The 21,491-nt window shown below is 34.3% G+C and overlaps 1 pseudogene; it reads left to right on the top strand.

Annotated features, from left to right (window-relative positions):
• The first annotated feature begins 18,237 nt into the window (after positions 1-18,237).
• On the top strand, positions 18,238-18,613 carry LOC138398311 (chromobox protein homolog 3-like; annotated as a pseudogene).
• Positions 18,614-21,491: the final 2,878 nt, after the last annotated feature.

Below are 21,491 nucleotides of genomic sequence, written 5' to 3'. Positions count from 1 at the left end.
TATATTGAATTTCTTTCTTTTAGCTGTATACCTAGTAGTGAAACTGCTGGATTATATGATACCTCTATTTTTAGTTTTTTGAGAAATCTCCATATTTTTCTCCTTAGTGATTGTAATAATTTAAATTCCCACCAACAGTTCATGGGGGTTCCCCTTTCTCCACATCACCAGCATCTGTTATTGCCTGTCTTTTTAATAAAAGTCATTTTAACTAGGGTGAGATAATATCTCATGATAGTTTTGATTTGCATTTCTTCAATTATTAGTGATGTTGAGCATTTTCTCATATATCTTTTGAGCATTTTTATGTCTTCTTTTGAGAAATGTCTATTAAGATTCACAGATGTCATGATCATGTACTTAAAAACATAAAAGACTCCACCAAAAAGCTGTTAGAACTTATAAAAGAATTCAGTAAAGTTGCAGGATACAAAATCAACATACAAAAATCAGTAGCATTTACGTACACTAACTGAACAATTTGAAAAAGAAATCAAGAAAGCAATCCCATTCACAACAGCTACAAAGAATATAAAATACCTAGGAATCAAGTTAACCAAAGAAGTGAAATATCTATACAAGAACTATAAAATACTGATGAAAAAAATTGAAAAGAACACAAAGAAATGGAAACATATTCCATGTTCATGGATTAGAAGAATTAATATTGTTAAAATGACAATAGTACCCCCAAAAACGCACAGACTGAAAGCAATCCCTACCAAAATACCAATGGCATTCTTCACAGAAATAGGAAAAAATTTTAAAATTTATGTGAAATTTCAAAAGACCTCAAATAGCCAAAGCAATTCTGAGCAAAAAGAACAAAGCGGGGGATATCACACTACCTGACTTCAAAATTTATTACAAAGTCATAATAACCAAATCAGCATGGTACAGGTAAGTCATACACAAAAATCAAGTCAAAATGGATTAAAGACTTAAACTTAAGACCTGAACCTATGAAACTACCAGAAGAAAACACTGAGTAAATGTTCCAGGATATTTTTTGGTGTAATATCTCAAAATCACAAGCAACCAAAGCAAAAATGGATAAATGGGATTATAACAATCTAAAAAGTTTATGCACAAGGAAGGAAACAATCAACGAAGTGAAGCAACAACTCACAGAATAGAAGAAAATATTTGTAAACTCACCATCTGACAAGGGATTAATAACTGTAATATATAAGGAGCCCAAACAACTTGATAGGAAAACCCAAATAATCCAATTTAAAAATGGACAAAAATTCCTTATCTTTTAACCTCAATTTTTAACTCTCTGCCAACAGTAAGTGAGAAAAATCACAACAAAACATGAGATATTGGAAGTTTCTTTCTTAAAGTAGACAGGACCTTAATTGGTTTTTGTCTTGACGTTGAAATGAATAATGGCATTAGTAATTTGATAAGTATTCTCTACATTCTCAGTGTTATCCTGGAACAGCCAGCATGATAATCACTTGGGGCTACTCATTATAAGTTATTCACAAACCTTAGTCCATACCTACTGGATCATCTTTGAAGCTACGGTTTGAAAATAAATATTTAACACTCTCAGATACATTCTTTTATACATTAAAGTTTTTAAGGACCACCAATTTATTTAAAGCTTCATTTAAGTCATACAGGTTTTTATAATCTTCACATAGCCAGGAGAGAGAAATTTGGTTCTTATCAGAGAACCATCATGAGTTGGTATTTTGGATATGGTATGAAAATGCACTTGTTAGACTGGCAACAATTATACTGGATCCCCAAAAGGCTTGGAACCTTGCATCAAAAGAAACTGAGAACAGGGCATTTTTGGATTAGCTTCAGAGGATTTTTTTTTTTTTCTAAGCCAAAAGCAAACCAGAATGTGTTTTATTGTGAAATAGATGCACTGTGATGGAAAAATTCGTATTTTCAAACAAAACAGGTCTTCTGTTAGTCATATTAATTTATTAACTGTTTCCTTAAGATTTTTCTTTCAAAAAAAACTTTTACTGTCCAGTCACATGTTTTCTATATAAAATTTAATTAAATAATAAAGATTTCTAATCATATAAAGAGAAAGAAGCACAAACACACACAAATATAAAATGAGGTAGAAGAAAATTTCAAAGGTCATTTTTTTCCCTGATTAAAATTCATAATAAAATTACAACAGCTATGTTTTTCATCAAGGAAGTATTTAAGCAGATAATTTTATATAAATATATTCCATGCTAGTTCAATAAATTAGAAAAAAGGGCATAATCTTGTTAAGATGCAATTCAGAGGGAACAGTGGGCAAATAGCTATTAACATGTGAAAGCAATGAATGAATGTACTGAATAAATCAACCCTATAAATTATTCACAGCTAACCAACAGAATTTAGATTTTTTTTCATAAAGTAGGTAAGATTATTTGTGGAGTAACTGATTGCAAATATTTTTTAAGGTGCCAGGCAGATTTCCTTTTGCACGTTCAATGGCAGTTGCATTCCACAGCAGCTTAGGAATAAGGGCCAAGATCACGCCTATCAGGAACATGTGACAGGATCCTGCCATTACACCAGGACGTGATGTTCTGATGAGTGGCTCCTTCAGAAATACCACACAAAGGACTATAGGTTCCTATCAAGCATTCAAAGACAAATATGTTGGTATTTTTTTTTATTTTTTCCCTCTAGTTTTTTTTTTCCATTATTATACTATTTTTCTTCTCAAAACCTACGCAATTTAAACTTTTTGAGTTATAAAGTACTTTATTTCTTCCACTCACTTAAAATAAAAAGATCCTGCAAACTACAAATTCCTGCTCTTTCAGCTTTGGTTTGGATTTGCCATTGGCATTAAGGACAAAGGAAGAGTGTATCTGCCATTTGTCAGCTGAAAGTCTTCCCTTGAGCAGCTTGGCCTAACAAAGGTACTTATATAATTTCATCTTTCACATGTACGTTATTAAGTTTAGCCTGAATGGATAGAATTACAATGGAGAAGAGGAAGCAGTATTCACTATAAAGGAAACATCTCTAGAGATGTTCTGGGTTTCACCCTTGTTAATGCTCAATTCTGTAGGACTTGCTTGTCACTCTGATGGAGGAAGCATTGGTGTTGCTCTGATCCCAATGTACCAATATGGATTTTTATTTCATAACACTAAACAAGGAACTACTATACAGTATAACTTTAAAAAAATTATTTAGAAGTCTCTTAATGTTTATGTATAAGATGTATGAATAAGAGAAAAAAATGACAAAAAAGGGAGAAAGTTTCTCACCTTTGGAAGATAAACTATGCAGATTAATAATTGCTGACAATCATAGGAATTTTTTCACATGATCTTGATTTCATAGGCAAAAGTACTTCTTAGGCAAGCGTGAGATATGGGAAGGAAATTACAGATTGTTGAGTAAAGGGAATTTGAAAGAGAACAGTACGTATGCTGCTTCAGACATAGATACTGTTGTTAGGTGCTTGTAACAGTTTGAGGTTTCTTTCAGATGAAGCTGCCAATAAAGGCAAATTCTGCTTTGTTTTCTCTTGTTTTGTTTCTTTTACCTGCTTAAAGGCTAGTATAGCTAAAGTGTGAGTAGCTACAGCCTCATGATAGCAGTTAGAGTGACTATAAATTCCACAAAATTTTGATTCTCTTTATGAAACCCATAGACAGGAATAGCAGCCTTAAAGCAAACAGCAGTAAGAGTAAACAAGATTTTGGTTATTCTAAGAATGTTTTATAGTGCTATCTCTTACCAGATGTTTGAGTGAAATAGCAATTCTTGATAATTAAAGTTAAAAGAAATCCATCCCTGTCTAGTATGTCTTATTCTTCTAAATATTGCTAATATAATTTTCCCTGGTTGATCATTTCTTTTAGAGAAAAATCTAATTTATACCTAAACCAAAGTGGAAAAAATATTTTTATGGCAAAGTACAACAGCCTGTATCCTATGGTTGTCATTTATTTCAACATTCCTGTCTAAAGATCTATCAGAAATGGCTGTGCTGCAGAGTTCACAGCATCTCCTACAGTTTGCTATTAAAATAATTCATTCACTTAAAAATTAATTCAGTTCCTACTATGTCCCGGGACAGTGCTAGGCACTGTGCTAACAATGTGAATAAGGCAGACATCATCCCTAGCTGAAGGGACCTTACAGCTATTGGGGAAGGGGGCATCAGTTAAATAAACACATTGTCAGGACCATTGCCCCAGATGGTGTGATGCTAGTTCATGTCTGCCACCATGATCATCACTGAAATCACAACTGTGTCCCTCTGGAGCCACAGGACTATCAAGTACACTTCAAAGTGTAAGAGATGAAAATGGAAACTTTCTAACTTTGGGTATTTCCGATGTTTCCTTATTCCCACATGTAGATGACCAATTCATTTTTTTTTATTTGTAATTATTATGAGTACATAATAGTTGTATGTATGTAGACAACCATTTCTTGATGAAGGTTTTCAGGTAGGACTGGGATTCTTTAGTTCTAAAAACCTTTATTGAGCTTACGTTCTCTAGAGAAAGTGTAGGGACACAATAATTTTCCTCTTCATCGAAGAAATATGAAGGAGATTGTAAAATCTGTTCTCAAGATACATTTAGCATCATTTCCCTTCCAGAGAACAAGATTAATAGATTCAAGTGACAGCACTGATGCATCTCAGGCCATGGTAAATGTGAGATTGAAGAAAAGTGGAAAAAAAAACCAAAAACCCAAAACTACAATTGTCTCTTCCCATCTAGCTTGCTATCTCCAGAAAAGCAGAAGAAAATAGGGTTGAGTAAACATTTGGAGGGATACTTCAGAGCAATTTTATCTGATGAGTCATGTAGCAATAGAATTTAAGGAATAAAAGACCACCCAGACTCACTAGTCTCATCCCACTTCCACTCTCTCTACTGGAAATCAGGGCTGAAGGTGGGAGATCAGCAGACAGCCAAATCTGAATTTCTATTCCTTGTGACAGCAATGTTTTGAACAACTGAACAACTGTCATTCTATTGTAAGTTTTCATCTATCTATCTGGCAACCAAGCCATACATCTACACAAAATACTCATCTTTCATTATCTCAGCTGAACATTTGACTTGTCCTAAAAGACCTAGCAAAGATAAGTGAGAGTTAATAAGCTATGACACATACAATCCATAGCTGTACAAGGTATTCTAAATTCTTTCCCAGGATCAAAGTAGATAACTAGAAAATCACAAGCTTATACCTCACAAAGTTAAGTTTCCTTGTAGAAATTCTTTCATTGAATTATGGTTTAATATTATGTCCTTTTTTTTTTTATCAAATGTTGGTATCAGAAGTAACCATCCAAGTGAACATTTTGTGACTTCTACAAGGTCACTATTGAAAACAGTGTCTATTGTATTGATCGGTGTTTTTAATACACGGTCAGACACACTGTGTAATACACTGTTCCCAACAGAGGAAATGGTCATTCTGCTCTTGGCTTTCCCTAAAGTCTCAGAGAAGGCACTGAAAGTGATCCAACCACACTGCCCACCATATGTGGCACCATCCCTTCCCCAGGCCCTGGCATTTGAAAGAAGAGGATATAGAACATGGCAGAGTTTAGGCATCATACTCAGAAGCTACTCTTCTCTGCCAATATGTTCTTCTTTAATAACAAATGAACTATTTTTGAGGTGTTCAGAGACACATAGCAGAGATTCTTCTTCACGGGTCCATATAGTAGAGCTGAAAAAAGGAAAGTGTTTAATAAACAAAATAGTTGTCCACACAAGAGAGTATTAAGCTTCTTAGTACTTAATCCTTCAGAATAAAGAATGAAAGGGCGACAGCAACATTTTATTTAATATGCTTGGTATGCTGTGACCAGGATCTCTGCCAGGGCAGAGTGGGAGTTTTTAAAGGGTTGTATGAGAGGGCTGAAGTGGAGCCCCACAGGTATGAACCAATGAACTCATTCATTTTCCTTTTATTAAAAGGAGATTCTCTTAAAAGTGATCCAAAATTTCCCTTAATATATGAAGAAGAAGGAAGAAGTAGAGGAACAAAAAAGAAGAAGAGGAGGAGGAACAAAAGCAGCGGCAACAAAGGAAGATATCTGTAGATATATCGAAGAAAGTAATTTAGGAGCTCTAAATTAGTTATAGAACAACGTACAATAGCCATTCTAGTTACAAAGCTAGAATAAAATTTTCTAAAACACTTAAGTGCAAGAATTATACATACCTGAGTAAAACAACAATGGCACTATTGGAAAATAGACAAGCTCCTAGGGATATTTTTTCTCTTAAAATACAAATATTAATGTATCTTATTTGTTATTCACTGCAGGGTCATTTAAAATTTAAGCAAATTAGAAATATGGAGTATATTACTTAGGGTTAGATTTGGCTATGAGTGACAGAAAATCCAAAATATCCGTGGTATAAACAAGATGGAAATTTATTTTTGTCTTATGAAAATTTAAGAAGCCTAGAGCTATTTCAGCAGTTCCAAAACTAAGAACTCCAAGCTCCTTCTGTCCTATTGCTTCTATCTTGCGGTTCACAATAGCTGGCCCTATTCCAATCATCATGTCCATATTTCAATCAATGAGAAAGAGAAAAAGAAGAGAGAAAAGGGGCCCTATCCTATTAATGGCACTTGTCCCAAGTTGAAAAGATCTTTATTTCCATTGGCCAGAACTTGTTCACATCACCACACCAAGCTGTACAGGAGGCTAGACATCTGTTTTTTGGGTAGCCTTGTGTCCAACTAACATTGAGGAGAGGGTAGTTCTATTTAATGGGAGAGGAGGGAAGCACAGATAGAATACAACTCTCACTCTCTGCCACAACAGGAATTGCTTACATACATCTTTTGAAAACATTCTAAGCACATCAAAGCTACAATTATCTATTAGGGACTGCAGGCCTGGAAAAATAAAAATAAAAACATTTCCAAAAGATAACATTGATAATCACTTAGTTTTAGCTCCTATGTAAGACATTCTAGGACCTTGGTAACTTAGGGATAGTTGGGAAGAGGAGAGGAAGCTGGAACTGAGCAGAGCTCTGCTGCCCAGGGGTGCTCTGAGGAAGATATGTGAGTGATTTTCCCAGCAGTAGAAGCTGGCCAGACAAGGAGAGCCAGGGGACTCTGCAGCAGTGTCTAAAGGGCATGGAGAGACCATGCCTGATTCAGACAATCATTGCTATGAGGACGACCAATTTAGCAGCAGGAGCACTCTGTCTCCTGTGACTGGTACAATGTAGTGGTATAGACACTTTGGAGCCAAAGTGGTAGTTGGAATCAAGGGACTAGGCTTGACAGATGGAATCATGTCCCCAGGAAGATGTGATGATTGGATAGGGCACAAATCAAAAATATAATCCAAAATAAATACTAAAATACTACAATACTAGTCAGAGGAACCAGGTGCACCACAGAAAACGCTGGTTAACTGCACATGGTTAGCCATTAGTAGCAGGAAAACTGGTCACTTAGAGTGAATCCACTATCCTACAATCATCCTCATTGATTGTTTACTTCTTCATTATTAAATGGTCTGATTGTGCAAGAGTATAATTTGAGAAGTCTCCAAAATTACTCTCACCAATTTTATGAAATCATTATCTTTTGCAAGATTTGGCATTTTACTGGGCAATTAATTTGCCTTCCATTGTATTATATTGTCCAGTAACAGAGAGATGGATAGGCGCTAGCTAACGTTAGATGCTAGCTAGTATTATAAGGAGAGGAATGGTTAAATTTTCAAGTGTTTGGTTTATTAGGAACTATTTTCTGTGAAGTAACACCAACGAATGTTGTGACTGTAGTAACTTAGGTAATAAATATTTGGATAATTTATACATGTGTAGAACGTCTTATTAAGTAAAGACCAAGGCAGAAGCCCCTGCCTATACAGCAGGCCTACCCAGAAGGTAGAAAACATTCGTATCTTGTTGGCAGTGCAGGAGATTCCATCACTGTCATAACAAATTACCACAAATCAGGCAGCTTAAAACAATAACCATTTGTGGTCTTACAGTTTCCTTAAGTCAGAAGTATGAACCCAGTGTATGCCAGAACTGGTTCTCTGCTTAGGATCTTACAAGGATAAAGTCAAGGTATCAGCTAGCCTGGACTCATACCTGTAGGCTCTGGGAAAGAATAAGCTTCAAGGCTCATGTTAGCAGAATTCACAATTTTAGGACAGAGATCCATATTTTCTGGTTGGCTGTCTGTTGGGAGCTGTTCTCAGCTTCATTGCATTTATAACTGTACAAAATTATCTTGGCCATTGAATAGACCAAGACACCATTTATTATCTGTGTCCCTCCCCACCCCTAAAATTTTATCTTCATGAGAAGGAGAACCTTATTTGTCCTGTCTTTGGACCAAAAATAGCAATGGCACAATTACAAACATATAAATATACAATTACTTTTCATTAAATGAATAAAACTTGTCATCTATATAGCTTTTTTGGAAAAAAAAAAAGTACTCTTAATCATAATTACCAAAATAATTCTAATGACATTCTTCATTTGTGCACTATATATCTCACCGGCATAATGAGTTCCTAAGCTTTTAATGGTTCCATTCTAAAGGACTTCACAAAAAGGTGAATGGGAGATTGGGGAGAGTATTTCCAATGAGTTAAATAAAGCATTTAGCATGCTTTTATTTTGAGATTTTGAAGTGTGTGAATGGTCTATGACAATTAATGTCTCATCCTTTTGACTAAATGTTTTTGTATTTCTAAAAGCAATTACTGATGATAAAAAGTGATATTTCTATTTGGATGATAGCAGTTATTCAAATAGGACTAGCATACAGTCCAATTTTAAATATATTCTTGCACTAAAGTTCTCCAAGAACTAAAATTATTTTGTGAAATTTTTATATGGTTTTCCATAGAGTCATTTGAAATGTGTATGCATTTTTTTTTACAGGACTCTATTTCATTGGACTTCAAGTATTGAATGTTTATTTGGTTAAATCAAATGCAATGTTTCATGGCTATGAATCAATCTTGGATTTCTATCCAGTGAAAAAACATTATATGTAATTAATTTTATTATGGGTTATTTATCGTGATAAAAATACTTTGGAACCATATTTTTTATGTCTCCAATATACCCTGATATTTTTTAGCATTATGAGATGAGACCATGTGACATCCAACATATACATTTTAATGTCAATGTGACAAATGATAAATAACAGCAAACAAATGATGCCCCTCTCTCTTCCTCAATTCTTTCTGTGTGCATGCATGTGTGTATACACACATATACACACAAACACACACACACACACACACACACACACACACACCAGTATCCAGAAATTTCAGGACTTTAGAAGGAGACTTTCTGGCTTCTTTTTAAAAAATCAAATCTGATACCACATAAATAAAGGCAATTAGATCTTGTAGGTCAAGCTGTTGTCTGCTAAGTAAGATTCCAATCCCAAAGGGTATGGGTTTAATTTTATTCAGAATATACAGATTTCCTTGTGTATAATGGCAGAAGTGTGATCCATTCAGGGAGAAATCCTTTCAGGGTACTCCAAGCTAAAGATAATTAAGGTAAATAAAACCAGAATACCTAATTGTACATATATGTTTTCTTTGTCATTCCTACGCTTTTAGTGAACTCCTGTTTAAATGTTCCAGCTACCCTTCCTACATGAAGATTCTCCCACTGCAGTAAATAATTCATGAATCTCCAATATCCATTCTTCTGACTCAGAGATGAGCAGTTCTAAACCAACATGGGCCAATGGCATACATGAAGAGGGTTTCGTAGGTCTTCTGGGAAAGAAAACCTCTCTCTCTCTCTCTCTCTCTCGCTCGCTCGATATTAACAAGGAAGCATCTAGACTCAATGGCTATGGGTAGCCATCTTGCAACCTTAAAGAGAGGATCCCATCCTAATATGAAGTTGACCCTGAGGATAATAGAGGAAAAGGATTAACCTAGATACTTGAAATGACATAATTTAGGTACTAATCACACCACGTCTAGAGCCTTCTCAACTTATGGACTTCCAATTAAATGGGGAAAAGTCCTTATTTTTAACTTCAAGTTGCAGTTTTTGCTTACTTTCAACTTCAAATATGATGAATGATATACCAACCACAGAGGACATAAAGAACAATAATTGTTTTCTTATAGGCTAAGTAGAGGTTGAGTACTATATCTCACAACTCATCTAGCTACAACGCAAGCAATGATACCCACAGTGACCCTGAAGCAGAACAAATCCTGAAAAAAACAAGGCAAATTAATTTTTTATAGAATGTAATTTTATTATATTCTATTTTTAACCCATAATTTCAACAATTTAATTTTTAAACGAGGGTGTAGCTGGTATTGAGAGAAAATAATGCTTGATATTCAAAGCGAACATTTAGCTCTTGTGATGCCAGTGGATTAGAGACCCCAGTGGGCAAATAAACTACTTTCATGCACCAGGACCAGCCTTCTTACTGACTCAATTGCTCTTAGCTAAAATAACAAAGAGTACGGAACAGAAAAAGATCTTTAATCATGTATGTGTGTTTTTTCTAATGTCAATCAAGCAAAAAGTACAACATTACACAGATGTGAAGAGAGAGTGGGAAACAGGAAGTAAAATTGTCTCTGATGTTCAAATATTGTTGTTCTTTCTTTTACTTAGGAGAAGTATCAACATTGGAAAGGAAAAATCCAACTCAGAAACACAGTGACCCTTTACAAGTAGCTGGAATGAACACAAAGAAAGAAGATTCAGAAATACTTTTTCTGGCACCAAGTGCAAAAAAAAAAAGCTTAAAGTTCAAATTCATAGCCTAACTCAGTAACTTCCTTAAAGAAATAGTGTGATGAATATGTCCCATAAATTAGAACTGATGAAAACAATTTTAAATGCTTAAACTGTTTTCATCATTCTGCTTATTATAGAAAAGTTGTTTGCACCTGAAATCAAGCTAAAGCATCAACTTCTAATTGGGAAAACATTTTCAACACAATTAAATTGTGTAGGTTTTAGAACTCTAGACACATAACTTGTTTAATATTCTGGTTGCTGGGCTAATTGTTTCTTGTTAAAATGGGATCTTTATTGAAAAAAGAAAAACTACCAAATAGAGTTCTAACAAAGGAATTCAAAATATTGCTTCAAACTTCTTCTTTTAATTTGGGTCAGAAGCACTCTTTCTTCCTTCTTTGGAAGCAGCTTTACCCCTGTGTCATTCAGGACAGGCAAAAGAAAGTAGGGAGAGCAATACTGGTGACAAGGTCTGCAAAATGGGGCTCTTTGAGGCCAAATGAATTTGCTATTCTATTTAACCCTAAGCCTCCTAAATCTCCATAGCCACAGCTTCAGCTTGTTTCTGCTTCACATACTTCGTTTTTTTCAACTGCATATGTTAAGGAGAACTAGTCCACAGCTAGTTTTAACACATTAACTACCATGTGAGTTGTATTTAACTCAACGCTAGTTTTGAGCCCCGTGAAGAAAAACCTGCGCAAAACCTTGCAGTTGGTTCATGAAAATCTTACTTGTTGATGTTCTTATTGTTACAATTAATATTTACAAATGAATTCTAAAAACATAGATTAAATGAATAGAAGTCAATCAATTTTGTTTCTCATTAAATTTTTCATTAAATTAGAAAGGATCATTTTGTTTTGAAAGTTTTTATTCTATTTTTGTAATAAAACACTGTGGCCCAAGGAAAAATTTTTTTTTTCTAGTGTGTCAGTCAATGTGTTAAAGGCTACAGGAAATGAAATAGTCTATTTTTCTATCACATAACTAGCAGAAAATAAAATTTTAAAAAATAGTATAGACAAACATACTAACAGGAGTTTAAACGGAGATTATAAAAATAGAAAGGAATACCTGCATAAGCAGTTTAACTTTTGGAAGAGCCAGAAAGAGAGTGGGAAAGAAGGAAATAAAGTGCTTTTGTTTTTGAGATGTCACTGGATTCTCTCCAATCCCCAAAATTTAGCTAAAATAAGCTCACACCATCCATGAACAGCCAGACACCTTCACATGCACCTCAAGTTTCTGATTTGTCATAGTTCAAGCATTTGTCATCGTTTGTCTACCTACTATTATCAAATTTCCTAATTGGTCCATCTGTCCACAGTCTACCATTTTCTAAGTGTTTACTTGATAATACTCAGAGTGACCTCTCTAAAATACATATCATTTACCTGCTTCAAAAACTTCAATGACTTTTCATTGCTGTAACACTAAATCCAAATCCTTAGAAATGCAATATCATGCTCTTTATCATCTGCCCTTACTTAACTTCTTTGGCTTCATTTCCTACAACTTCTTGGTCACACAATACTTCCTTTAGATGCTTCTATGGACGCTTCAAAACCCATACATGTGTCAACATTTCTCTTATACTCTCTTTAATAAATCCTGAAAGATAAGATTTAAACCTCTTTGAGACAGAAAATTGAAGCAATTAACATTTATATCACTTTAAAACCCATAGAATTTACTGTATATGCTAAATAGGCCACACATGTAGCATTTGCATGTTAAACAAATGTCTTCTATTTTAATATGAAAAAACTTATATCACTATTAGGCTGTTATTGGTTAATGATATGCTCCATTAAGATGGCTGATAAAAATTTAGTTTTTTTGTGGCATCTATTATGTCTTGTACAATTTATCACTATATAAAGATGCATAACACTTGCATTGTACAAAGTGAAAAACTAACAATTATTTACATTAGAATAATTGAATATTAAATTCTTGAGAGGATCTTTAAGGTCATCTCTTACATTCCTAGAGGTGAAATGAAATACCCAAGATTAGATAGTTAAAGGCAAAGCCAGAAGTGGAATTCTGTTTTGAATCGTAATCTACTTCCCTCATCTGGGGCCTGGGATATGCCTGAAAATATAACTCTCCTCCAAATGCTATCTTAGGCCACATTGTCCAGATCCTTATTGCAACTTCTTTCCTAAATCCTCCTTACCTTTTTCTCACTGAAGAAAGTTGAGCTGAAAATGTGGTGTTAAGTAAATGCAGTGGTATTTATTAGAAGTGTTCCAGCATATTTAAGAATGTATAAAGATTTGTTCAGATACATTCTCTGTGCTTATTTTTGATGAAGGATTAACTATTTTTGCATGATTGTCTAAACTTCACAGTCATCTTAAACTCAGTACTCATCTGCTGTAAACATGGAATAAGATTCAAAGGTAAGAGTCTTAAAAGTTAAAGGTACCAAATTTATATATGTCTAAAAGTGTGCCTGTCATATGCATGTGTGCATTCAATTTAATTTTCAAGTAAAACACATATTTTAAACATCTTATCATTCAAAATTTTTAAAGTATTAAATGGAATCTTTCTTCTGACCTCCAGTCTTTTCAGTTCCCATTCTCACATGCAATAATATATTTAGGTTTTTACTAGCAGTATTCTTTAGAGAGCTTATACATACATACACATGCACACAGATACACATTCACACATATTTTTGATTCATTGCTAAAATGGTAATATACTATAGCACTGTTTTTCACTTTGCTGTTTGTAGGTACTATATCTTGGTGGTCTTTCCGTAATAGTACATAAAGAGCTGCTTTTTCCTTTTTTACTACTGCACAGTATTCCACAATATGCCTATATCATAATTTATTAAACCAGTCCATAATTGATGAACATTTAACATTTAAGTTGTATGTAATCTTTCATTATAACAATGAATAAACTTATCTATACATCATCTCACATATATATAAGAACATCTGTAAAACAAATTCCCAGAAGTTAAATAACTAAGTTAAAGGGTATATGTGCTAGGAATTTTCATACATGTGCCAAACTGCCTCCCAAAGAGGTGCACAATCTTGTGTTAACACAGCAAGGGGTGATAATGCTTGTTTCCTCACATGCCCTTGACAACATAGTATGTTACCAAACTTTTGTGATTTTGCCTATCTTACAAGTATAAAGATATTATATTAGTCTTACCAAATTGTCTTTTTCTTATTAGGAGTGAGGCTGATTTTTTTTCATATTTTTAAGAAACATTTGCATTTTTTCTATGAACTGTCAACGCATACCCTTTGTACATTTTTCTGCTGGGTTGTTGGTCTTATCTATTTTTCTCTCGGGCTGTTGATATTAACAAAATTAAGCCTTTTTCTCATAGTATAACTTACAAATAATTTATTACCATTATTTGTATTTTGAATTTGCTTATGTCAGTTTTGCTATATGAATTTTTTTTACATATATATTTTAGAATTTATCAATATTTTACTTTTTGTCTTTTGAGTTTTATATTGTTAGAGAAGCCTTTCCTATACCTAGGAAAACTTCATGATTTCTTGTATTTTTATGGTATCATATTTTAATGTAAATATTTGGTCCATTTATAACTTATTCTGGTGTGAAATATGGAATTAAATTTTTTCCAGATGGCCACTGACTTAGCCCAACACAATTTATTTTCCACATTCATATAACTGTTCTTGTGGGGGATGTATATATATTTAGCCACGAGATAATGGAAATGGAATATTACTTTTACTGATGCTTTGCCAATTTGTAAAGTTAATGTTAGTTACAAGGATTTGTCTTTGTACATTGCCTCATGCTAGGAAATCATCAACTGAGGGACAATTTATTAAAAATGAAGAAAAATGGCAATGCTGGAAGAGGCATTGTGCTTTAGATCTAAACAGCAGTGCTCAGGACTGTGTCCTCTGTTGCATGTACTATTGTACTTTACAGCTATAAATGCAAGAAAATCAACATAAAAGAAGCCAAAAATATCCCACAAGTAACTCAACTTTGTATCAGTATTGTCACTTCAATTTTACTATATTTTTAAAGGCACAGTGTAAATATTTACATAAACACAAACTTTTAAAATAGCATAGTACACTCTGTCCAAATATTATCTCTGACTATTTAGAGCATGTCACTGCCAAAACCCCCATCATGGTGAACTGTAAAACTATTCTTAAAGCAACAAGCCTTCTAGAAACTATAGGATTTACATTTTTCTGATACAAAAAAAAAAGAAAGAGTTAACATGTACACACAACTAAAACTAAAATAATTGTTGAAATGTTAATGGAATAACAATGAAATGTGTTTCATCATTAGAAGACATTTTTATTCCCTGAAATAAATAAGGGTCATATGCAGTGTTCGAGCTATACAAGTTAATTATTTAGATAGCAAGTGAGGGAAAGGTAAGTGCTTCCCATTGTAAGAATTTTCCAATAGAGCATTCAAAAATTCAGACATTATGGAAAGAGAAGGGCTTTTGTGGATTTCTTAGCCCTTCAAATCCTTTCAGGAAATCTTTCAAGAATTTCATGACCTGCCACCCAGATTTAGAAATGTTCAGTAAAGAGTGGTCTATTATCAGAATGAACCAAAAGAAATCTGTATTCTTAGCAAAAGAGGGGGAAAGGACAGTTTTAAAGGTTAAATGGGATACTACTGAGATAAAATAAATGTTGAGTAAAGAAAATGTGAATTATAGTCACATTATTTATTGGCTCTTGCTATGTAGCCATTAGAGGTCATTAAATGTTTCTTCTCACTAAAGAGAATGAATAATAAAGCAGAATTTCTGTAACTGATTTCTCTCTACAGAGATACTTTGAAAATTTATTTCAAGCAGAAAAACAAATTTATATAATCCTGAGACATCAGTTTGTTAAATGAAGACAAGCAGCTTCCCTCCTCTGATGGCCATTTCACATTCACAGATTCACAGTGGAGCTGTAAAGTTGACTTTTCATTTCCCAGGGTCTCTGACTGAACAAGCAAAATTGGTGTGTTAGTGCTGTTGATTTTCTGATGGAGTCAAAGTGTCAACTGCATCTTGAATCTGTACAGCATCGATTTTTTTAAAACACTAAGAATGTTCGTAATAGTACCTAAAGCTTTCATTTTAAGGTTTACATAAGAGAGAAAAACATCTGCAGGTTGTGGAAAGAAAACATTTATTCTCTGGAGAGTATGTCAGTGACTGACAGCTGAAATCTAACCAAAACTTGGAAAAATTTAACTTTTCCTAGAGTTAAACTGTGCTGAGTTAAAAGAAAAGGAGGCCCTAAAGAATCCCTTGATTGGGAGATTTTTAAGAGATTCTAACAACTTGCCTTCCATGTTTCTCAGAGATGATAAAAATATACTGGTCGCCTGTGCTCCAACTGAGGTAAGAAAATAGGGATGTCATGTAACATGAAGCCAGATTCAATGAGTGTCATGATGTCACCATAATCCCACCAATTATTTCAGAAGTTCCAAAAAAGTGGTCCTAACACACTAGCCAGGAAAATAGTTTCCTCAAAACTTGGCAGTGTGTTGTGGGCAGCCCCTCTCTCTGGCCATGAAACCAAATAAACCATGCAACCACTTCCAAAACACTCCTCCTTGGCAGAGAGTTGGAAGTAGCATGGATAATATATAAATGGTGCTTAGCATTGTCTTGGATTGGGACTAGATCAAGGATAGGCCCACCCTGGAGAAGAAAGGATATTCTTCATTTTGAAGGTTTTAAGTCCTTAGTTCTCCCCTGTGGACACCATTGGGAAGTGTTTCAAAGGACATATGCTGGGGAGCCTTCTCCCCCTGCTGGCCTTCCTCCCTAGGCTCACTTTGAGAGCTACTACGCAAAGTCACCATATTCAGACAGAAAGCAAGCTTCCAGAAAACACAGAGCTAATTTTTTTTTTAAATCCTAGACAGAAAGCAAGTGGAGATTTACAATGTGGATTTAAATGGTGAAGAGTATTTAGTACATATTCTCTGAGCAAAGATTCGAATTGCATCTCAACATTTAGAAGTGTAAACGCTTTCAGCCTGTGAGCAGCACTGGAGAAGAGTCTGACAAGTTAATGACCACGGAGAAATGGCTGCATGTATGCGTCCGCGTCCATCTCAAGTTCGGGTCTTCCTTTTCCTGTCCTAATCTCTTCAACATTGCTGCTGGTTTTCTCTATGGCTTAGAACTATTTTCAAATCTCTTTGATCCTTTAAAAAACACCAAAACAGATAAACAAATCCCTAGTTATTTGTGTCTCCTTGTAGCTACTTAAATTTTTCTCTCCTCTCCTTCACATCTAACCTTCCTAAAAAATCTACCCTCCATCTGCCCTTTTTATCATCTCTCAAACTATATTATATTGTTATATCATAATATATTGTTCAAACTATTACAATTATATAATTATAATTAGGCTTCCATCCCTGAAACTATTCTCAAGAATATCCCCAAAGATCTTCCTATTGCCAATGACAACGAACAGCCCCCTTCTCCTTCAACCCCTCGGCTGCATTTGTCCCTATTGCCATCTTATTTTTCTTAAATTCCTTCTCTAGTCTTATTCTTTCCTAAAAGTGGCACCTACCAGTGACTCCCTACAGTTTAAGTTTATAAAACATGTTACAAAGAGTGAAGTTAAAAATACAAATTTCATCTCAGTCTGATCCTCAACTGGTAGTGAGCTACAAAGGAATGGACAGGTCAACCTGACAAGACACCCAAATAAGCCAAACCACTTCCTACTTCAGCCTGGAATGCCCTTCCTCACTCCTCAGCTGTTGGGGTTTGAAAAGCTAAATACACACTCTCCCTTTCCTCTCTGTCTGAATTAGGAAAACGTTTGAGAGACAGATGCAATAGCCAGGCAAATGGAAAAATATATTTATTCTTGATAATGTTGATTGTAGACACCAGGTAGGTCAACAACAGCAGCAGGCTTGCTGCTCCTAAATTAGTTATACCAGCACAGGATAGTCTCAAACCACATCCTTAATGGAAGCACCTGACCTACTATCAAACTTCCCTCACAGCAGAGAGGAAATTAAATTGTGTCGTTCCTCTTGGTAGACAGAAAACCAAAGGGAAGAGAAAAGAGTGAATCATTCAAACTCAGCTTCTTCTGTTAAATTCACCAACCAGTTATGCATTTCCTCTTGCAAGAGGCAGGATGAATAAGGCTGTGTAAAAAGGACTGAGTGTGACTCTAGTAAAGTCTTAACACAGCAGGGTGACCAAGAGCATGGGCTTTAGAACATCATTGCCTGGACTTTAATCTCAGCTATATTAATGAGCAGCTGTATTAGTTTGGGCAAATTCCTTAGTTTCCCTGTGCCTCAGTTTCCTCATATGTAAAATGAATAATTAAAAGTACTAACTTCATAAGATGGAAAAATTTAAAAGGCATAAAGAGAGATGCCTTAGACCCAGAGCAGCTTGGAGGCGGTGAATAATAGCTCGTCAAGTCTGCCATAAAAAATGGCCCCCAATAAAACTACATTGCAAAAAATGGGAAAGAAACAGAATGGAAAGAGTAAAAAGGTTGAAGAGGCAGAGCCTGAAGAATTTGTGGTGGAAAAAGTACTGAAGCGACATGTAGTAAATTGAAAAGCAGAGCATTTCCTGAAGTGGAAGGGATTTACAGATGCTGACAAAAATACTTGGGAACCTGAAGAAAATTTAGATTGTCCAGGGTTAATTGAAGCATTTCTTAATTCTCAAAAAGCTGGTAAAGATGGAACAAAAAGAAAATCTTTATCTGACCATGAATCTGATGATAGCAAATCAAAGATGAAAAGAGATGCTGCTGACAAACCAAGAGGCTTTGCCGAAGGTCTCAGTCCTGAAAGAATAATTTGTGCCACAAACAGAGCAGAGAATGAATGTTTCTCATGAAATGGAAACATTCAGATGAGGCAGATTTGGTGCTGGCAAAAGAAGCAAATATGAAGTGTCCTTAAATTGTAATCACTTTTTATGAAGAGAGACTAACTTGGCATTCTTGTCCAGAAGATGAAGCTCAATATTTATTTGTATTGCTTTTTATATATATTTATATATATATATATGCATATATATATATATATATATATATAATATCTGGGTCTTGGTTTTTGATTTACTAGGGTGAAGAAATAACAACATTCTAATAAATCAAGTTTGATATGTTCATTTTGAAAGTGGTATTTGAAAAAGAGTTGTTGGGAGGGGGTTGCATCAATAGCACTGGGTACTTTAAACAAATAAATAAAAGCTTTCTGTAATTGCTTCCTTTATCAGAAAAGAACATTCAATACCATGGTATATTATTTCCTCTGCACTAGGAAACAGCTATTCTAAATGCTAGGGGAAATTTCCATAGCCATTATTCAATCAGAACTTGTGTTTAAGTCATGCCTGAGGACAACTTTGGGTTTTTTAAATTTGTTTATGTGTGTGTGTGTGCATAAAATGCATATGTAAATGATTTTCTTTGTTTTTAAACATTCACCAAAACCAAAATCATGGGTAAGCCCATGTGTGTGTGATGCCATCATTCTGAGTAACCTAAGAATTGAAAATTTTCCTGAAGCTATAACATTTCAAATTGAATAGTTGATTCTTAACTGGACAATTTAAATGGATAATTTAAAGGCAGCCCTATAGAAATCTGTATCGGTATGTATAGTCATATAAATGCAACATTGTGTTTGCAAAATTCCTAAAAGGAAAAGCTTTATCACTACCAACAATCTCTCCACCCAGATGAGGAAACTAGTCAAATTCTGGTGTGTTCTAATGTGGTAAACAAACAAGCCTTAGTTACATGGACATTAAAGATTCCCCTAGTGAGCCATTCCTTTACAAAAAGTTGAAATCCCTATGCTACGTTGACTAACAACGTCATGATTAATGGAATATCTGAGGTCTGGCTCATGGAAACCTAATCAGATAATAAGAGATACTGGCAGTTTCAGACCTGCTGACATAAATGGGTGAACAAATTTTTGTAATCTAAATTTTGACCTGCATGTTTTTTCCCTACTCCAATTCATTTCTTACATGTAGGCTCAATCTCTTCAGTATTTGGGTTACTGGTTCAGCAGAAGCCAGAAAAAAACAACTTTGTAGTAATCAAAATGTTATCCAACTGTATATTGTTTACTTCATTGTAAATACTGGTGAACAGTGGTCAATAAATGGTTTTATATTCTTAAAAAAAAAAAAAAGACTAAGTGAGTCAGTATTTGTAGAGAACTAAGAATGATGCCTAGCATACTATTATCTAGGAAACTATCTATATTTAATAGTTCCCTAGGAAAAATCATTTGTATTACCATAGTATTTTAAATATGTACCTTGAAGATAATATTGATCTTCATTTAGTTTTTATTTACTCATATATCAGTCTCCTACATTAAATTATGAGCATTTTAAAGTTACCCACTGAGTTTTCTTCATCTTTTTATATATATATATATATATATATATATATATCTTCAGGCACACAGTGTTTATTCAGTTTTTTATAGAATTAATGAATACATTAATTTTTAAATAATATTAGTCCGCTTTATAGTGGGATTAAGTACATGGATTAGGGACATGATTTTCTTCAAAAGATTGATACATTTGCTTTATGTTCTCAAAAACACTTCAATTATATAAAATTTGTAAATTGTGATTCCTTTTGTGGAAAGTTCTGCTGACAGAGCATTTAATAAAAGAATAAGAATTTTAAAACAGAATCACAATAAGATGCATGAGTCAGTGGAGGTTGCAATGGCAACCATGTGGCACAAATTAGAACACTTCAAGGAAAGTTTACTTACAAAAGGACTATTCACTTCAAGGATAGAAGAGGAACTCAAGGCTACCAGTAGCTAGGCTATTACCACCCTGAGGTCCAAAGGGACAACCAGAAGAGAAAGAGGTTTCCAGGACCAGCTAAGAGGGTCATATGAATGGCTTATTTGTAGAAAAGTAGTAATTTTCAGGTGCATGACACAGCAAGCACTAGGTGACCACACTCTCGGCCCTCACTCTGATCTCCTACCACAGCTCTCCATGGGCCAAATCCAGCTAGAACCCAGAGAGCTATGAGGCTTGTTGATGTGTCCATTCAACTCAACTTTCCAGGACAGAGAGCAAGGTGGAGAAGAGTAAAGAGTAGATGTGGTATCTAGAGTAGCATAGTGGGCAAAGTTCCTAAGAGAAATTAGAAAATCAACTCTCTTATCTTTGTTCTTTTATATGAATAAACTGAAACAAATAAATAATACATAATTCATTCAATTACTATCTTATGTATCAAAGATTTCTTGAGAATTTAATGTGTACAAGAAAATCCATTAAGTGTTGATGATACAAAAATGCATTAGATGAAATCTCTCCTCCCAAGTGATTTATTAGCAAATGGAAAACAATGCAGCAAATGTTAAAACAGAGCATTTCATGTCTAAGTTTTTGAAATACACTTGAATTTACTAAGATCTCTGCCTAAACTAATTAGTAGATTTCCGATTTATTGCACCTGTTTCTGCACAACCAAAATAACAATACTTTGGCTTGATTCTGAAAAACCGTTGCTCACATTTAAACAACATAACTATTTCATAAGTAATAAAATTAATTATTAATCAGCAATTGGCAAAAACTGGAGGAAAAAGGTCAGAATAATCACTAAATACAAATGGAATTTTTGCTAAGAAGACACAGGAAACAAGGTTGGTTTTATATTTTTATAAATATCA

The sequence above is a fragment of the Eulemur rufifrons genome, chromosome 17, assembly GCF_041146395.1.
Source record: "Eulemur rufifrons isolate Redbay chromosome 17, OSU_ERuf_1, whole genome shotgun sequence".
In the NCBI taxonomy this organism is placed as follows: Eukaryota; Metazoa; Chordata; class Mammalia; order Primates; family Lemuridae; genus Eulemur; species Eulemur rufifrons.
Note: the sequence above shows the minus strand (reverse complement) of the source record. Positions and strands in the feature narration are given on the sequence as shown.